This window comes from Ambystoma mexicanum, chromosome 10, assembly GCF_040938575.1.
Source record: "Ambystoma mexicanum isolate Mex_15411 chromosome 10, UKY_AmexF1_1, whole genome shotgun sequence".
Lineage (NCBI taxonomy): Eukaryota > Metazoa > Chordata > Amphibia > Caudata > Ambystomatidae > Ambystoma > Ambystoma mexicanum.
In genome coordinates this window covers 490685581-490698780 of record NC_090932.1, presented here as the reverse complement: position 1 = coordinate 490698780, position 13200 = coordinate 490685581, and positions in this window count along the sequence as shown.

Here is a 13200-nt window from a genome sequence, read left to right as displayed (position 1 = left end):
CCTGTTAATGTTTCTAGATATTTCCATCATCGCTTCATTGCTATGCTGCATTTTATTTGTAATAAAACTGTTCCTCCCCTTGGAGAAGTGCAACACTTCTTTTGGAGAAAAGAATACCAAGCCAGAGGAGCGCCACATGTCCACATGCTTTTATGGATTAAAGATGCTCCTAAATTTTGTCAAGAGAGTGATGCCAATGTTTTACAGTTTATTGAAAAATATTACACTTGTGAAATTCCGTCAGAATCCACAAATAGTGATCTTCATGCAAAAATCTTACAATTCCAAAGAAACAAATGTGGCAAATATTGTCATCGCAAATACAAAAACAAAGGGAAATACTACACCAAATGCCAATTTGGTTTCCCTAGACCAGTTACAAATACAGGTCAAGTGAACAACCTCATGTCTTCAGTTAGACATAGTGTTAAAGGTAAGTCACCTAAAAATACATATTGCATAAAAAGAAAAGAAGAAAAATATATCAATGATTACAATGCAATAATTGCCCACTTGTGGAATGCAAACATAGATGTGCAGTACATTGCAGACAATTCTACTGCAGTTGCACGATATGTCACAGCATACTTAACCAAATCAGAAATGACAGAGCTCCAAGACCTCTGGAATGACCTGTCATCAGATAAAACAGTGTCTCAGAAATTATACAGCATGGGCATAAAAATGCTGTCCCATAGAGAATGTGGGTCCTATGAAGCAGCTGATTGATTAACTGGTACTGCATTGTATGGTAAATCTGCAAATATAGTATGGCTAAGTCTTGGTCCAGCTAAATCTAGAAAAAGAGTTCTAAAATCATACGAAGATATAGAAACAATAGCCAAACATGATCCCAACAGCCAAGACATTTTAAAAAGCAATTTATTGGGCACATACTACCCAAACAGGAGTACCACTTTGGAAACCATGTGTCTATACCACATAGCCCAAAACTACACATACAAAAATAATATAAAACCTGATGAGCAAAACCGTAAATACAAAGTGACAAACTGTGATGGCAGCTAGTAAAACTCACCAAACCAAATTTAATTAATCATATCAAATTGTCATTAAAGACTCCTCAGCATAAAGAAATATATTACATGTCCCTGCTACAACTCTTTAAACCATGGAGAATAGAAGAAGAAATACTAGATACCTATGACTCATATGAAGACGCTTTCAAAGCCAATGAAAGCAGTATAACTGATGTAAACTTTGCACAGTATGAAACAATGTTGCACAATGAACAGCAACACGAAGAGGAACTCCAGCCCCAACTAGATAAGGACACTCCTGACAGTAGTCAAACTTCTGTCACAGGAAGCCAAGAACCACTGGGAGAACCACTTATAACAAACAAGGCAGAATTAGCTATGATAGAAGTAGAAAACACCATGTGTCACTATGAAGATAAAGAAGACTTAACTACACTACAATCAAAACTAAACAAAGAGCAACGTAGCATTTTTCAAGAAATAACAAAAGAAATTGCACATGGTGTGCAACATGAAAACAAAGAATGCACCTGCCAAAATTACAAACCTATACTATTGTATGTCAGTGGTGAAGCTGGTTCTGGCAAAACATTCCTAATCATCAGTAAGTTCCTTCAACAATTGAAAAACAACAAACTGTCAGCTGTTGTCACTGCCCCCACAGGTTTAGCTGCCTACAACATAGGTGGTGTCACTTTACACCGATTACTACTCCTGCCAGTAGAACACCAAAACAAGTTAGATTATTACAAACTTTCTGCAGAAGCTGCAATGGAAGTACGCAGAGTATTGAAACAAATGAAAATGCTACTAATAGATGAAGTGAGCATTGTGTCTAACCTAATGTTGGCTTTGATTCACCTCAGATTACAAGAAGTACTCAAAACAAACTATGAAGGGCTCCTTGCAGGAAAACACATCATTGTTTTTGGAGATCTTCTTCAATTGACACCTGTAAAAGGTGAGCCTATTTTTAAAACATTAGGACACAAACTCTGCCGTAAAACTGTTGGCAGCATTTGAAATGTCAACCTTTGGCAACATTTCCAATACAGAGAATTAACAGAAAACATGCGCCAATCTGCAGATCTCACTTCTGCCAACATCTTAAAAAGTATCAGAGTTGGTATACTTTCTAGAGAAGCAGAAGCAATGTTGAAAACCCGGCACATTCATGCACTTTATGGTGATAATGCATGTGCTACAGATGTTATGGAACAATTAGCCCACAAAAATGTCAATTGTATGGCCGTAATGCCAACTCTTGCAAGCTGTTTCAAATTCAATGAAATAATGTTAAGCAAAGAAATGCAACCAATTATGGAAATTAGCGCCACAGACAAACTAGATGTACATGGAATGACACTACCCATGTGTGACCAAGCCACAGCAAGACTAAATAGTTTAGAAAAATCAATCTCAAACACAGCAGGCTTGGAAAAATATTAAAATTATCCTTAAATTGCAGAGTAATGCTTAAACGTAACCTTGACGTGGACCAAGGAATAGTTAATGCAGCAGTGCATGGTGGTGGTGTGAGTTATGGGTGCTTAGCTTACCATAACAGGTGAATTTCAGGGGTTTTTCGGTTTTACTTTGAACCATAACGTCCCTTTAACAATGTTTTTTCACTGAATTTCATAGGTTTTTAGTAGCGAAACTTAACCATAATGTCCCTTTAACAAAGTTTTTTTACTGAATTTCATAGGTTTTTATTAGCGCAACTTAACAATAATGTCTACGAACATCTGACTTCATTGCAGACCTTCCGGAGAGTGCCACATGACCATATGCTGGCGCCAGCATGATGACGTGTCCGAGAACCCATATGCACTTCACAATAAGATCAGTGCTTCGTGGACAGTTTGGAACTACCTTTTCTACTGATCTAGGAACTTTCAACTTCAACATTTCCCTTCCACACCTCCAACACCTATTCGTACTCATCCATTAACAATCTAGTACACAGTACATACTTTTAGCAAAACTGCTATTTATATTAAAATTGCATCATCTAAGGCCATCCCTCCTCCCCAAGAGACACCACCACTGCTGTAATCAAGGAGCATGAGAAACAAAGCCCTTTACCTTAGAAATAACACACACGCAACATTTTCCCCTGTCCACCTGCCCCTCTATATTAGTGCTTGGTGCCTCTTCCTCATTTCCTTCCACACCTTTCGTTCTTAGCTGTCCTGCCCAAAAGATTCCATCCAAAAACTAAATAAATGTTCCTTTAGGAACCACCTTTCACAGTTAAAAAATAGAACTAAAAAAAAACGCATAGACTCCATCTACTTTATATTTCTCAGTAAAGTACATAGACTCAATAATATTTTCCAACATTTCCATTTACATTTTGTTTTATGCTAATGGGAATATTGAGACGTTCATCCTCCGTTCCACGGACTGTAACGGTGGATACCGGCCCAGCAGCCTAAGTTATCAGCTTAAGCGAACCGAGTTTGGATAATGAGGCCTCTGGACCATTACCCCCCATCCCAGCCCCTGAAAAGGGGGATGAAGGCCATTAGCAGCCTAGGTTCCCAAAGTGGTAACCTGTACTACTAAAAAAGAGAATTTTTCATCCTAAACCGGGACACATTTGGCCACCCTGGAAAGGGAAGGCGGGGCTTCCATACAGGGACCCTCTTCACTTTCCATGGCAGCCTGCAAAAGGCAAACATAAAACCCTATGACCATATTACCACGAGCACATTTTTATTCGCGTTCAAATCTATCCTAATTTTGAATAACTTTACCACAAAGCCAATCCCAGGTGGATATGGCCACTTTAATCCTATGTTTTGTCCCTTCTGGTTATGGCCAATAGCCACATTGTCCGGATCATGACCTTATACCATGACCCCGACATTCTGGCCACTGCCCATGGATACAGCCTAACCCTCAGTCACTAAAGCTATACTGCAATTTTTTTAACTAAATTATGACACTTATCAAATAAGAAAACACTGCCACATTTGCAAAACCATGCTTTTCGATCCTTGGCAATGCGCCTTACGCAAATTTGCTGGTAATCCACCCACGTTTTATTTTTTCAAAACTGTCAAATGAATACACATACAATCGTCATATAAGCTCTGCACAAAATCCCACCAAACTTTGTAAACTCATTCGAAATCACGTCAGAAATATCCCACCCATCATCATTACCCCTCACCTTCCCAAACATTGTTTTGTAAGTTTCACAAGTGCAATGCTTAGAAAATATTATTGTTCCGAGGGTTCGACCATGTATTTTTATACATCCGTTGATCTATCGCAAACATTTCCAATTTACCTTACCTCACTTTTCCTCTTTTAAAAACATACCAAATCTGGCAGCAGGGTGCGTCCATCTTGTGCTATTCTTATCCATTGCTCCATCTGCCTAAGGTAAACTGACCTGACGTCACTAAATCATATGCCCCACCCCTGACCCTCACATCACCAACCCCAGTGATATTCTACACCTTTCTCGGTAACGTTCCTCTTCAGCGTAGCCAAACGCGCCCATAATCACCTACGTGACACAGAACCCAAAAATCAACACACATCGACTAACAACACAGCACATCACTATTCGGAATATTAAACCGTTCTTTAAAAGAAAACAATAACAATGTACATTTTGTAAAGTACTTTTATTTCACAATGAACTCTCCAAGAACATCCGACTGTTCCCATATGCAATCAAATTGCAAATTTGTTTCTTCGCTCGTGATCCAAAATGTTAATCATGAGGCACACCTTGTTCTTTTTCCATACACAAAGTGTTAATTTTCGATAAAGGAACCGCTTGGTTTGCACAGTGAATTCCAGGGCTCTGCATCACCTTGGGCCTAGACCACCATAAAGGATGTTGAGTTACTCCTAATCGCTAGTACAGTGTATGGACACATTGGCCCGGGGCGATCGTCCCAAAAAACAGTCACTTTGATCCAGCCGTTGACAAGTACGTGCACCTGCCGATTTAAAAACCCGTCAGTTGCCATCTGGAATCTATGACAATCGCAGAAAGACAGCATGTAGCTATTTGGAAAACATAACAGAAAATGTGTATCAATACCCGAACTTTATTACAATATATCTATTGACTTTTAATTTGGCATAGAGTTTAAACTAACGATTAGCACACACATCAAACAATCACAACAAAGACAAAAACAACGTGGAAACTGATACACAAATCGATATAGTCATACATGACATTTTAATGAAATATTAGCGTTGAACCTGGGTGAACCTACTGATAGTCTATATGCACCTAGATCCTCCACTCTCCATAACCACATAAAAAAGACAACCACACAGAAAGATAGTACTTACTTTACATTGCAATAAGAAACACAGAACAAACAAATAGAATATAACCCAAAATGAATCTTCAGATAATAATAAATTAATGCTCGTTCCGGTATACAGTTGTCAAAATCAAACTTACATTATATCACCATTTCCATTCTCTTGTGTAAATCAGACTGTAACGCTCACAGCGCTCGCACCAAAGATTCTTCATGAACTAAATTCACATGTTCCTTACACACTTTTGGAATGCATAACCTTATCAAATGTTCATTATTACAAACCTCCTCTCACTGCATTCCTTACGGAGTATTCCCTTTCTCTGAAGGTTAAAAAACAACTGAACCTTATACTTTGTGTCCCGTGCGTGAGCTTCCTTAGCTTGCAACTAAAAAATCCAAGATGCTGACCTTCACTCAGAATCTAAATACATTCTCACTTTGCAACAACATGGCTCAACGCATCCATCAAACTTGTATTCTCATACACGTACAGGGCCGCTGTTTCCATCAAACACTGCAGGTGGCTGCCTCAGATGCCAGACTCTAGGGGGCGACAGTGTGACTCCGCTATCATTTTAAATACATTTTAACATAGACACATTAGTCCTTCGCCTGTACTTTACACACATTATATCGTGGAACACCTCCAAATGTACCGTATGCCTTTCGTGCCAAAAAAACACCACTTTTTTGCTTCTTGTTGCCATATCCCATCCCATCCTCATCAACCCTCGCCTCCTCAGACAGTATTTGATAAGTTTAACAAGTGCAATGTTGTGTTTTTTAATATGTTTTTGCGGCGATGTCTGCAGACACCAAAACAAAGATCCAAGATGGCGGGCGCATTGGAACAATCTGAGGCACTTCACGCTCTTCACCATCCAATGAGCGAATGCGTCAAATGTCCGCGGACATGATGCGACCGATTAGTCAAGAGCTAACAGGGAAGTGTGTCCGCAGACATAGATATCACTAATGTTTTTAGACCTACTTTTTGATCCTTTAAAAAAAAACTACTGGACGGATTTTCACAAAATTTACAGGGACCAAGCCGCTGCTCCTGCCGCAAATTTGGTGAAAATCCGTCCAGCGGTTTGAGCTGTAGGCGTGCGCAAAGTTTTTCCCCCATTCAGTCTATGGAAAAAAAAGACATTTGTGTACCCCCCCCTATAACTTTTCCTCCCCTGGACTAAACCTCACCAAACTTTATAAAAAAAATTCACAGTGGGTTATATACTTTTTTTTGCAAAGTTTGGTGATGATTCGTCCAGGGAGAGCGAAGTTATAAGCCGCCCAAAAAGTGCTCTTCCTATGGGATTAGCAACTTAACCATAACTATACGGCCACTACCGTGGCCGTGTAATATATGTATATATATATATATATATATTCAGTGAAAAAACTTTGTTAAAGGGACGTTATGGTTAAGTTGCGCTACTAAAAACCTATGAAATTCAGTGAAAAAACGTTGTCAAAGGGACGTTATGGTTCCAAGTAAAACCGAAAAACCCTTGAAATTCGCCAGTTATGGAAAGCTAAGCAACCATAACTCGTGCCACCACAGTGCACTGCTAAGACTAACACCCAGGACATCAAAGCTGACAACACAAATGTCATTGATGACATCACTGATGACATCACATGTGTATGCACTTTTCATGAAATATGTGTGCAAGGGATTCTTATTATAATGTTGCGAAACAAGTGTCAAGGATCATTGCAATAAATATCATACCCTAAATAGTGCATTGAACGATGCATTGATATAAATAGCATTCTATTAAGGGGTTCTATCTAGTATACTAAGCTACTCATGGAGAAACATAACATTGTGTGCAGCGTACAAGATGAAGGTTTAATATTCGTAATGTTAATATGTTGAATAATGAAATGATAATTGTTTTCTTAATAGATTTTTGTGTACTGCGAAATATGTAATAAGTAGCTAATAAAACACATGTATTACATAATTGCATTACTATAGACAAAACAAAAAGACACAAGAACACATACCAATATGGGTATATACAGGGAAACTGAAGTTAGCAAAAAAGCACAAGTGGTAACAGAAACAATTCATAACTTAACTGATTATTTTCATGCAAATAAATGATTGCTCTGTTTCAAAGCCGCTATTTACCCTATGTATATGTATCACTTGATGTGATTGGACCCTAAGGAAAGTATGTGAGTACAATGTATACAAATATGACCATATACAGGGAAAGTACAGCCATAAACAAAAAAAAACAGAACTATCAAAAAGTGCTCTTAAATCTATGATTATCTTTATGCACAAAAAGGATTGCTGTCTTTCAAGCTTGTGTCTTCCCTTATGTATATGTTTGATATGATGTGACTGGACTCTAAGGGAATTACTGTAAGAACCTACTTGAAGGATACGTCTACAAATAAAATAAAATGTTTAGTTTCTGACTGTTACTGAAGAACACCATGTGGCCTAGATATGTCAGCAAAAGAAAAAAGAGTGAGCCAGACATGTGATGTCATCAGTGATGTCATCAATGACATTTGTGATGTCATCTTTGATGTCCTGGGTATTAGTCCTAGCAGTGCACGGTGGTGGCGCGAGTTATGGTTGCTTAGTTTATCATAACTGTTGAATTTCAAGGGTTTTTCGGTTTTACTTGGAACCATAACGTCCCTTTGACAAAGTTTTTTCACTGAATTTCATAGGTTTTTAGTAGCGCAACTTAACCATAACGTCCCTTTAACAAAGTTTTTTCACTGAATTTCATAGGTTTTTAGTAGCGCAACTTAACCATAACGTCCCTTTAACAAAGTTTTTTCATTGAATTTCATAGGTTTTTATTAGTGCAACTTAAACATAACGTCCCTGTAACACATTTTATTTTAACTAAATTCTATAGGTTTTTATTAGTGCAAAGTCACCATAACATCCTTTTCAATAGATGAAGACGACTAGCATCTTAGGTCCTCAAAGTGGGAACCCCGGGTGGTAAAAAAAAAAAAGAATTTCCTTCCTACACCGGGACGCCTGCAGTGTCCCGGTGTAGGAAGCAATATCTTTTACCAAGAGAACACAACAGGGCATGAGCGGGGGGTGGGAGGGGAACAGGGGAGACACATGGGCATGAGCGGGGGTGAGAGGGAACAGGGTACAAATGGGGCATGAGCAGGGGGTGGGGGGAAAAGGAAGGAAACACGGGGCATGAGTGGGGGTGGGGGGAACATGAGAGAGACATGGGGCATGAGCAGCGGGTGGGGGGGAACAGGGGAGACATGGGCCATGAGCGGGGGGTGGGAGGAACATGAGGGAGACACGGGGTATGAGCGGGGGGCGGGGAGGAACATGAGGGAGACACGGGGCATGAGCGGGGGGTGGGGGAAACAGGGCACACACGGGGCATGAGCGGGAGGTTGGGGAACAGGGCACACACGGGGCATGAGTGGGGGGTGGGGGAACAGGGCACACACGGGTGTGATCGGGGGGTGGTGGGAACAGGGCACACACGGGGCATAGGTGGGGGTGAGGGAATAAGGCACACACAGGGCATGAGCGGGGTGGGGGGGAAATGAGAGAGACAAGGGGCATGAGCAGGGGGTGCGGGGAACACGAGGGAGACACGGGGCATGAGCGGGGGGGTGGGGGGTAACACGAGGGAAACACGGGCCATGAGCGGGGGGTGGGGGGAACACGAGGGAGACACGGGGCATGAGCAGGGGGTGGGGGCAACAGGAGACACAAGGGGCATGAGCGGGGGGTGAGGGGAACACGGGGGAGACACAGGGCATGAGCTGGGGTGGGGGGAACAGGGTGCACACGGGGCATGAGCGGGGGTGTGGGGAACAGGGCACACACAGGGCATGAGTGGGGGTGGGGGAACAGGGCACACACACAGGGCATGAGCGGGGGGTGGGGGGAGGGGGAGAGAGACACAGGGCATGAGCGGGGGGTGGGGGGGAAGGGGAGAGAGACATGGGGCATGAGCGGGGGGTTGGGGGAAGGGGAGCGAGTCACGGGGCATGAGCGGGGGTGGTGGGAAGGGGAGAGACACATGGGGCATGAGCGGGGGTGGGGAGAAGGGGAGAGACACACAGGGCATGAGCGGGGGTGGGGGGAGGGGAGAGACACACGGGGCATGAGTGGGGGGTGGGGGAAAGGAGGGAGACACGGGGCATGAGCGGGGGTTGGGGGGAAAGGGAAGAGACACAGGGCATGAGCGGGTGGTGGGGGTAACACAAGGGAGACACGGGGCATGAGCAGGTGGTGGGGTAACAGGGGAGACAGGGCATGGGTGGGGGGTAACACAAGGGAGACACGGGGCATGAGCAGGGGGTGGGGGGTAACACGAGGGAGACACGGGGAATGACCGAGGGGTGGGGGGTAAAACAAAGGAGAAATGGGGCATGAGCAGGGGGTGGGGGTAACACAAGGGAGACACGGGGCATGAGTTGGGGGTGGGGGGGAAGGGGAGACACTCACGGGGCATTAACGGGGGGTGGGGGGAAGGGGAGAGACACGGGGCATTAGCGGGGGGTGGGGGGGAGAGACACACGGGGCATGAGCAGGGGGGTGGGGGGATAGGAGGGAGACACGGGGCATGAGCGGGCAGTGGGGGGGAAGTGGAGAGACACACGGGGCATGAGCGGGGGGTGGGGGAGAAGGGAGAGAGACACAGGGCATGAGCGGGGGGTGGGGGGGAAGGAGAGAGACACAAGGGGAATGAGCGGGGGTGGGAGGGAATGGAGAAAGACACGGGGCATGAGCAGGGGGTGGGGGGAAGGGGAGAGAGACACAGGGCATGAGCAGGGGGTAGGGGGAAGGGGAGAGAGACACGGGGCATGAGCGGGGGGTAGGAGGGAAGGGGAGAGAGACACGGGGCATGAGCGGGGGGTGGGGGGAAGGGGAGAGACACACGGGGCATGAGCGTGGGGTGGGGGGGAAGGGGAGAGACACACGGGGCATGAGCGGGGTGTGGGGGGGAGGGGAGAGACACACAGGGCATGATCGGGGTAAAGGAGGGAGACACGGGGCATGAGCGGGGGGTGGGGGGAAGGGGAGAGACACGGGGCATCAGCAGGGGGTGGGGGGTAACAGGGGAGACAGGGCAAGGGTGGGGGGTAACACAAGGGAGACACAGGGCATGAGCGAGGGGTGGGGGGTAACACGAGGTTGACACGGGGCATGAGCGGGGGGTGGGGGGTAACACAACAGAGACATGGGGCATGAGTTAGGGTGGGGGGTAACAGGGGAGACAGGTCATGAGCGGGGGGTGGGGGGAACAGGGGAGACAGGGGGCATGAGCGGGGGGTGGGGAGGAAGTGGAGAGAGACACGGGGCATGAGCGGGGGTGGCAGGAACAGTAGGAAGACACGGGACATGAGTGGGGGTTGGGGGAGGGGGAGAGACCCACAGGGCATGAGCGGGGGGTGGGGGGAACAGTAGGGAGACATGGGGCATGAGCGGGGGGTGGGGGGAAGGGGAGAGACACACAGGGCATGAGCAGGGGAGTGGGGGGAAGGGTAGAGAGACACGGGGGGCATGAGCGGTGGGGTGCGGGGAAGGGTAGAGAGACAAGGGGCATGAGCGGCGGGTGGGGGGGAAGGGGATAGACACACGGGGCATGAGCGGGGAGTGGGGAAATGGGGAGAGACACACGGGGCATGAGCGGGGGGTGGGGGGGAATGGGAGAGAGACACACGGGGCATGAGCAGGGGGTGGGGGGAACAGGTGAGCCACACGGGGCATGAGTGGGGGTGGGGGGAGGAGGTAGACACGGGACATGAGCGGGGGAACAGGAAAGAGAAACGGAGCATGAGGGGGGTGGGAAGAACACACAGAGAATCAGCGAGGGGGGGGAACATGGGAGACATGGGCCATGAGTGGGGGTGGGGAGAACAAGAGAGAGACACAAGGGCCTGTGCCTCACTGCCTTTTCGTGGCCGACACAGCTCACATCTACACTGTGCAGGCAGCAGATCCGCTCCGATAAACAAAGATGGCGCGCATCTCTGAAAATAGTCGCACTGCCCGCTTTACGGCAGCCAATAGAAAAGCACGTCAGATGTCTGCGGACATCACGCAAGCTGCTTGCCCAATCACTATCCTGTCCGCGGAGCGAACACAGATATCACTAATTTTTTCTGAACTACTTTCTGGTCATTTTAAAAAAAAAAATACTCGACAGATTTTCAACAAATCCGTCCAGCGGTTTGGGATGTAGGCGCGAGAAAACATTTTTTCCCATTCAGTCTATGGGAAAAAAAAAAGTTTTGGGACCCCCCCTATTACTCTGCCCCCCCTGGACGAATCCTCACAAAACTTTGCAAAAAAAATTAACAGTGGGCCATATACTTCTTTTGCAAAGTTTGGTGAGGATTCGTCCAGGGGGAGCGAAGTTATAAACCGCCCAAAAAGTGCTCTTCCTGTGGAAACACCAACTTAACCATAACTACATGGCCACTACCATGGCCATGTAATATGTATATATATATATCACTAAAATAAACTTTGTTGAGGGGACGTTACGGTTAAGTTGCCCTACTAAAAACATGCAAAATTCACTAAAAAAACATCATAAACGTGATATTATGGTTCGAAGTAAAACAGAAAAACCCCTGAAATTTGCCAGTTATGGTAGGCTAAGCAACCATAACTGGCTGCACCACTGTGCACTGCTAACACTGGGCCTCATTACGACCCAGGCGGTAAGTTACCGCCTGGGCCGTGACTTTACCACCATGGCGTAAACTAAGTTTACGTCATGGTGGTTGGCGGACTTACCGCCCCATTCCGACCTTGGCGGGGCGGTAAGTCCCCAATCCCCATTTACCCTTCCCCATTCCCATTTTTGCCCCATAGGGCATAATGGGAGTGGGGAAGGCGTTAATTACGCCACCGTAAATTACGGTGGCGTAATTAACTCCATGGTCCCTTAGCGCCATGGATTTTAACACCTGCTAAACGCAGGTGTTAAAAGCGCCATGGCGCTAAGGGACCTCGTAATTGGCGGTAAGGGGTCGGCGCAGCTAACGCTGGCGTTAACCCCTTACCGCCAGGGTCGTAATGAGGCCCACTAACACCAAAGACATTAAAGATGATATCATAAATGTCATACATACAGCGACGTACAACATGGTACCTTACATTTTGAAATGATACACTGGATATTAAAAGAAAACGTTAACATTTTAGAAGTTGTAAAGTAGTTTTATTTAACAAACAACTGTCAGAGACGATCAGACTAATCCATTTTCAATTAAATTCTAACAATGGTTCTAAGGGCGTCACTGAAAATGTTCATGGTGAGGCACACATAGTTATTTTCCCAAACACAAATTATGCATGTCTGTTGAAGCACCCACTTTGTTTGCACAGTTATTTCCAAGACAGCACCATGACCTTTGCCCTACAACACCATACATGATGTTATGTTACTCCTAATGGCTAGTTCAGCGTAGGGACAAATGAAGCCTGGCTGGTCATCCCAGAACACTGTTATGGACAGGCAGCCGGTCATGAGCAGTTGCATCTGGCGTTGAAAGAAGCCGTCACTCGGCATCCTGAAACCATGGCGCGCACAGTCCAGCAAGATGTAGCTAGGCGGAAAACGTAAGAGAGAATCTGTGTCAATACCCATCATTTAGCAAAAAATTCCAAAGAAGACACAAAGATTGTGGAAAATAGTACACAAATCGAAGCGGGCAAACATGACATTTTAAGGAGATATTACCGTTGACCATGGATACATATAGTGACAGCCTACAAACGCTGAGAATCAGCACTCACCGTAAGGTTTAAAAAAGGGCAACTACACAGTGAGATGATAATTCAGTTATGAAGCCAAAATAAATGGACAAGCAAGAAATAATTACATTTCTTGACTTTACACAAGGCCAAAAGAATG